This window comes from Biomphalaria glabrata, chromosome 11, assembly GCF_947242115.1.
Source record: "Biomphalaria glabrata chromosome 11, xgBioGlab47.1, whole genome shotgun sequence".
Taxonomy (NCBI): Eukaryota; Metazoa; Mollusca; class Gastropoda; family Planorbidae; genus Biomphalaria; species Biomphalaria glabrata.
Window position 1 is genome coordinate 5,642,268 of NC_074721.1, and position 7,744 is coordinate 5,650,011.

Here is a 7,744-nt window from a genome sequence, read left to right on the forward strand (position 1 = left end):
TTAATTTAATAATGTACACTTAGAATTAGCGCGGGGCCTATGAAAGCGCGGGGTCTGACGTTAAACTGCCTCGTCTTGGATCTGACGTTAAACTGCCTCGTCCTGGGTTTGATATTTTTGTCCCTGACGTTAAACGGCCCCGTCCTGAGTCGGACGTTAAACTGCCTCGTCCTGGGTTTGACATTTTTGTCACTGACGTTAAATGGCCCCGTCCTGAGTCGGACGTTAAACTGCCTCGTCCTGGGTCTGACGTTAAACTGCCTCGTCCTGGGTTTGACATTTTTGTCCCTGACGTTAAACGGCCCCGTCCTGAGTCGGACGTTAAACTGCCTCGTCCTGGGTTTGACATTTATGTCACTGACGTTAAACGGCCCCGTCCTGAGTCGGACGTTAAACTGCCTTGTCCTGGGTCTGACGTTAAACTGCCTCGTCCTGGGTTTGACATTTTTGTCCCTGACGTTAAACGGCCCCGTCCTGAGTCTGACGTTAAACTTCCTCGTCCTGGGTCTGACGTTAAACTGCCTCGTCTCTTCCTTCTCTCTTTTATTTTGTCTTTTTTTCTATTTCTCTCTATTTCTTATTCTGATACTCAAGTTAGTCTTCTTTTTTTCTCTCTATTTAACTCTCTCTCTCTCTCTCTCTCTCTCTCTCTCTCGTTCTTTCGTTCCTCAATCTTTTTTTTTTTTCTATTAGTATCCTCTCGTTTTCTTACTTACTTTCTCTTTTAGTTACTTTTTTTTTGTTTTAACCTATCTGTCTTTCTCTCAAAGTCTCTCTTTCTACCTCGTCCTGGGTCTGACGTTAAACTGCCTCGTCCTGGGTCTGACGTTAAACTGCCTCGTCCTGGGTCTGACGTTAAACTGCCTCGTCCTGGGTTTGACATTTTTGTCACTGACGTTAATCGGCCCCGCCCTGAGTCGGACGTTAAACTGCCTCGTCCTGGGTCTGACATTAAACTGTTTCGTCCTGGCTCGTATATCGTTCGAAACTTGGGCAAGAACTAAATTTAATTCATCCTTAATAAATCTCTCGCCTTTCTATTTTATTTTTGTTTCAATTTCTATCACTTTCTTTATTTCCATCTTTTCATTTTGTCTTTTTCTCTATGAATCTTTTTTTCCCTTTCATTTCTCTTTCCTTCCCTTCTCTCTTTTATTTTGTCTTTTTTTTTCTATTTCTCTCTATTTCTTATTCTGATACCCAAGTTATTTTTCTTTTTTCCTCTCTATTTCATTCTCTTTCTCTCTATCTCTCTCGTTCTTTCTTTTCTCAATCTTTTTTTTTCTATTCTTACTTACTGTGGAGGGGGAGGAGTTGTTATGACATGATTAGGATTTAGTTATTTGTTTCGGGAATAAGGGGAAAGTTTTACTTAGCGACAAGTGACGTGACGGATCTTTGAAAAACAAGAACGCTCTAAGTGGCTCTTCGTGTAGAGCAGTATACGGACATAGCTGACATCGGACGATTCCCTTCGTGATTATTAAATATATTTGTAGAACAACATCAGCGTCGACTATTTATTGATCGTTTCGGCCTTTCGCCGGTGTTATGAAGTAGTTTGAAGTGTTACTTTCAGTCAGACGTAGATCTACACTAGTTATATTTCAAAGAACTAACACCGCTCGGAGCCTTTCAGTTACCTTTTTTTTTTGTTTAAACCCATCCGTCCTAATCTATTTCTCTATCTTTTTTTTTTTTTACTTTTTTTTCTTACAATCTTCTCTCAATTTTTTTCTATTATTTATCGCTTCTGTTTTTCTATCACAATCATATTATGATAATCGATTTTCGTAGGGACAAGAAGGAAAATGATATTGTTTCTGTAGCTGGAGACACTACTGAAATTGTGCAAACCTTTAAATACCTTGGTACTATCCTAGACAATAAACTAAATTTTACAGAAAATACTGATTATATCAGCAAAAAAGGGCAGCAAAGATTACGACTACTAAGAAAACTGTCCTCGTTTAATGTTAGCGAAAAGGCGTTGGCTATGTTTTATCACGCTCACATCTGCAATATTTTAAGCTTCAATATCACTGCCTGGTATGGCAATCTGAGCATTAAAAATAAAAATAAACTTTATAGAATCCTAAATGCTGCTGGTAAAATCATTGGCAAAAAAACAAACCCCATTTGGGCAGTTGTTTGAGACAAACATCTATAAAAAAGCTAACAAGATCCTCGAAATAAAGAATCACCTTTTGTGTCAGGATTTTGTGATTTTACCATCACAAAAGAGATACAAGACACCGATAGCAAAGACAAACAGACACAAACACTCTTTTGTTCCCCTGACAATCAAATCATTAAATAAGAACAATCTGGTATAGACTTTGTCACATGTAAACTATGAGTGAGTCTGGTGTGAATGTACACTTTGTTTTCTTATAGTTATAATGTTTTTTTGTTTGGTGTAATGCACAAATTATAAGACAAATTTCCTTACGGATAATAAAGATTATTATTATTATTATTATTACAGTAACACTAAGCAAGCAATGCAAAGTTAAAGTCTACTTACCTACTTTTAGCTCATTTGGTGATTGATTTCAATTTACATCCAGAGAAGCTCTAAACCGTTATTTGTCCTTATTAAGAAATCCATATAAATATTTTGGTTGTCCTTGGCCATGACGTTTGTTACGACTAAAAGGATAATGAGGTCTCACTCTCATTGCTGCTCTAGATTCATTCAATGCCACTAATCGATGGCAGTGCTATAGGTTTGAACAAAATCGATGTAGCCATTGAACCGGAACGGTGTTAACAACACTTGTTGCTATAAACCAGCGTCGGCGTGTGGTTCTATTTCTAAGTTCACTGTTCACAAGAAGAAAAATCAATCTTAAATGACCTATATAATAGGTAGGTTATTTAGTATTGTGAGTCTTGTTAGGACACAAGACTCTTCAAATAATAAGACACTCTCAGGTTTTATTCTAGTAATACTTTAATATTATAACAATTTATGTAAACATCAACATTTCATCTCTCTTCCTGTCACTTTCTCCCGGCTTCCTCTTTTTTACATCCCTTCAATTCTTTACACCAATTCGCACCTTTATTCATGCACATGCACAACTGAAGGAAGGCAAACTTAACGAGGCACATATAACTTTATTTACACGACTTCACAAGTTCATAAAACATCATCTGTCTTAGGCACAGTCTCACTTCAGCTCTCAACTTGGGCGGAAATCGTTCTCCTCTCTTCCTAATGTTGACATCCTTTTCAGTCTAGTTTATCACAGTGCGCACCTTCTAGCTTAGATGTCGGTGCGCATGGCGGAGTTATAACATTGCCCCCTTCTTAGAGCTTTTCGTCCCGAAAAGAAACACTGCAGTGGAGCTTTGACAGTTCAGGTGGAGGTCGATCGGTGGGAACCACAGACGTTAGGGTGCCTGTTGCCCACAAAGCCATCTGCACAGTTTCCCGTGGTCGTCGCTTCCTCTTCTTCCAGTTGGCCAGTCTACACTTGAGGCGATATCGTGGTCGCTGCTTCGACCTCATGACGATAGTCGCTGATGCCAGCCAGCTGAAACATGAAGAGTTAGTGGAGGTCAGGGTTGCCAGTCACGTAACACAAATGGATGTTGTGGCGATCACCGTAGATTCCAGGGTTGTTGTTCATTACAACTGATGGACTATAAATTTGAGACTAATACCAGGGAAAGAAAATGTTGTGGCAGATACATTATCACGATGTACTTAGGTTGGTGAGATTGTGTAGGGTATAAAATGATTACTTTACATTCTGTTAAGAATTAAGCTATTTTATTGTGTACATTTGTAAATTCTGGCATGGAGTGTGGTAGATATATTCCACAGAGGATTGTCCTATTGGGAGTATATACAACAATGATTGTGAGCAGATATAGATTTGAATTGAATTATAGGCTGGGAGTAGTATTAACGAAATCTGCATGATTACATAGAGATATGCATAGATATATATATGTGTCAATTGTTCATAGTAACCATTAGTTAATATGTCATTGTGTATGATTTTGTTTTGTAGTACATTATGGTTCAAAGAGTCTCATCTTAGAAAGGAACGTAACAAGTCTCACCATTCCTTTTTATTCTTTAGCTACACAAACAAATGAAATAAGATATATAAGAACTACTTTATTATGAATTTAAACAAATTTAGCTGCCCCTTGATTAGAACAGTTGCTTAGCTAGGGGATATGGATGCCCTGAGAGCTTCAACTCTTTAGCTGCCCATTGATTAGAACAGTTGCTTAGCTAGGGGATATGGATGCCCTGGGAGCTTCACTTCTTTAGCTGCCCCTTGATTAGAACAGTTGCTTAGCTAGGGATATGGATGCCCTGGGAGCTTCCCCTCTTTAGGTGCCCCTTGATTAGAACAGTTGCTTAGCTAGGGATATGGATGCCCTGAGAGCTTCAACTCTTTAGCTGCCCCTTGATTAGAACAGTTGCTTAGCTAGGGGATATGGATGCCCTGGGAGCTTCACTTCTTTAGCTGCCCCTTGATTAGAACAGTTGCTTAGCTAGGGATATGGATGCCCTGGGAGCTTCCCCTCTTTAGGTGCCCCTTGATTAGAACAGTTGCTTAGATAGGGATATGGATGCCCTGGGAGCTTCACCTCTTTAGGTGCCCCTTGATTAGAACAGTTGCTTAGCTAGGGACATGGATGCCCTGGGAGCTTCACCTCTTTAGCTGCCCCTTGATTAGAACAGTTGCTTAGCTAGGGATATGGATGCCCTGGGAGCTTCCCCTCTTTAGGTGCCCCTTGATTAGAACAGTTGCTTAGATAGGGATATGGATGCCCTGGGAGCTTCACCTCTTTAGGTGCCCCTTGATTAGAACAGTTGCTTAGCTAGGGACATGGATGCCCTGGGAGCTTCACCTCTTTAGCTGCCCCTTGATTAGAACAGTTGCTTAGCTAGGGATATGGATGCCCTGGGAGCTTCACCTCTTTAGCTGCCCCTTGATTAGAACAGTTGCTTAGATAGGGATATGGATGCCCTGGGAGCTTCACCTCTTTAGCTGCCCCTTGATTAGAACAGTTGCTTAGCTAGGGATATGGATGCCCTGGGAGTTTCACCTCTTTAGCTGCCCCTGCATTTTCACATTCGACATCATGACATGAATTGCAAATGCAAATTTCGGACACTCATTTTGGGTGCCCGCCGGGGGGGGGTCAAATTTGTACCCCTACCCACCCCAGCGTGGTAGGGAGGCTAAGTACGCTTGAACTTGGATTGGCTTGGATACCTATGAGAAGGGCTCGAGGTTTGACAACCGACTCGAGCAGAGTTGTGTTTACTGAGCGCCGAAAGATCACATAGAACCTTCTCCCTAATACCCCCTACTTCCCACCAACTGGTCCACAAATGAGATTGGACACTCCACAAGGGCAGATTTCACTGGTTCCAATTTTGAGCTTCCGGTACATATGTTGTCTCATTCTGTTGTGTCCCGTCCTGAGTCGAAAGATTAGACGTTGATCTTGTCGGGATAGCTTAATAAGCTATTTGGATGAGAGCTCGTTCATTTTTCATTTATTGGCGACCTCCAAAAGGGGAAAAGGAGCTATTAGTTTTGTGTGGCCTGTCTGTCCGTCCGTCCGTCTGTCGTCAGTCCGTCCGTCCCGTTTAGATCTCAAAAACTAGAAAAGGTAGTGAAAATCCGATATCATAGTATTTTAGAGCATTTAAAGTTCTGATGCAACGGCTGCTTTTTTCTTTTCTGAAAGTGAAAAATCTAATTTTTTAAATCGTGCGTGTCTGCTGTTTTTTTTTTTCAGTAGGAGAGATTACTATTAGCTATATTTGTAACACATTTATGGGAATAGTTTTAGATTTTTGTAAAAAAAAAATTTTTTTTTTTTTTTACAAATGTATTGCTAAGTTCATGAAGTTCTGTCATACTAACTACTTCATTTTACACGCACACATACATTTTTCTTTTTTTTTAAAGAAACAGAATCTATTTAGTAGGCATATAAGTTGGGCATAATTTAAAACAATAATTAATAAGTAGTTTTTCGTATTTCCGCGTGAACCGCAGAATGGAATAAAATCCGTATAACACTTACTAAAGACATTTGTTTTTACGTAAATATTTATTTTCTTGAGGATTTGAATAAGAGATTGCCCCTTTACAAAACAATTAGATCAATTAGATATTCATCATAAGACATCGGTTAGGTCAGGTTCACATCTAACTTCACATTCACTTTCACCTATCGTTTGTTCTGCTGGACCGCTGGGGCACCACACAAGATCTTTCACCCTTCTTTTTTTTCCATTCTTCTCTGTCATTTTCCTTTCATAGAATTTCATTTTAATGTTCTCTCTGAAAATATTGAAACCTGCCTTTTTAACTGCCTGGGTGGACCACTTCGGAGGCCGATTTTGAGTTTGTGTTTCCACACAAACTTTCTTTGTAACCTTGTTTTCATTACAATTACTGAAATAAATTTAATTATTTTTAGCTTAGCGTAGGTAGTCCAAGACTTACTGCAGTAGAGTAGCGTGCCAAGAACACATGTCTTGTACTTCCATTTTGATTATTGTAGTGAGCTTCTTTCTTGTCGTTACAGCCTTCCCTAAGCGTTGCTTATCTCCCCTTCTAAATCTATGTCATTTTGAATTGTGAATCTAAGATAGCAGAATTTATTTACGGCATCTTGCTTGTATTAATCACTGGGGATGGAGGGTGGTTTTGTTAAATGTGGCCCCATCTCGTATATTTTCTTTCTGCTAATGGTTAGCCCATACTCGCCTGAGAGAAGCGGGAATGAAGTGAAGCACCGTGTGCGTGTGTGTGTGTGTGTGTGCGCGCGTGTGTGTGTGTGTGTGTGTGCGTGCGTGTGTGTGTGCGCGTGTGCGTGTGCGTGTGTGCCTGCCACTACCAAACCGTCATCCGTGAATAGCATGTCTCTTAAAAGGGTGAGTCTGATTTTCGTTTTGGCCCTCCATCTGGCGAAGTTCAAAAGTTTGCCCATACAATAATCATTAATATGTTACTGTCGAGTTGCACATATATTAAATCCATTATAGATAACTGAAAGGAGGCAACTCAACGAGATATAGATGTTTATTTACACGAAGACAGGACAAACACATAAGACATCTACCTTGAACACAGCGGAAATCGTTATTATATTAATGTCAACATCCTTGCTAGTCTAGTCACTAATAGTGCGCACCTTCTGCACTATTTTGACTGGCGGTGCGCATGGCGGGGTTATAACATTGCCCCCTTCTTAGCGCTTTTCGTCCCAAAAAGAAACAGTGCCGTGGAGGTTCGACAGTTCAGGAGAAGGTCGATCGGTGAGAGCCACAGATGGCGGGGAGCCGGTGACCCACGAAGCCATCTGTACAGTTTTCTGCGGCCGTCGCTTTCTCTTCTTCCAGTTGGCCAGTCTGCGTTTGAGACGATAACGTGGTCGCTGCTTCGACCTCATGACGACTGTAGCTGATGCCAGCCAGCTGACACTGGGGAAGTTAATGGAGGTCAGGGTTGCCAGCCACTTAGCACAAATGGAGGTTGTGGCGACCACTCTAGTTCCCAGGGCCGTTGTTCTAAGACGCCAATTCAACGGACCTTTTCCATGGACGTCTCGTGGCACAGTTGTAGACCCACAGGTAGTCATGTTTTGAAACACAGTCTTTTTCAGCTTTATCTGTAAGTTATGTCCATTAAACACTCTTGTAATGTTCCATTTCAGTTCAGACCTTGTTGCTGGATTTCTTGGCATGGGC

At 40.8% G+C, this 7,744-nt stretch overlaps 1 protein-coding gene across 4 annotated transcripts in view; it reads right to left on the bottom strand.

Moving 5' to 3' along the window:
• LOC106059582 (uncharacterized) overlaps positions 1-2,776 on the bottom strand; it is a 19,909-nt gene extending 17,133 nt beyond the window's left edge. The window contains exon 1 of one of the 4 annotated variants that reach the window (XM_056004369.1): positions 2,532-2,776. The gene's annotated coding sequence lies outside the window, so the exon portion shown is untranslated. Of the gene's footprint in view, positions 1-2,527 lie in introns of all 4 variants that reach the window. The other 3 variants (XM_056004368.1, XM_056004367.1, XM_056004366.1) reach the window with 3 other exon arrangements.
• Between the last annotated feature and the right edge of the window lie 4,968 nt (positions 2,777-7,744).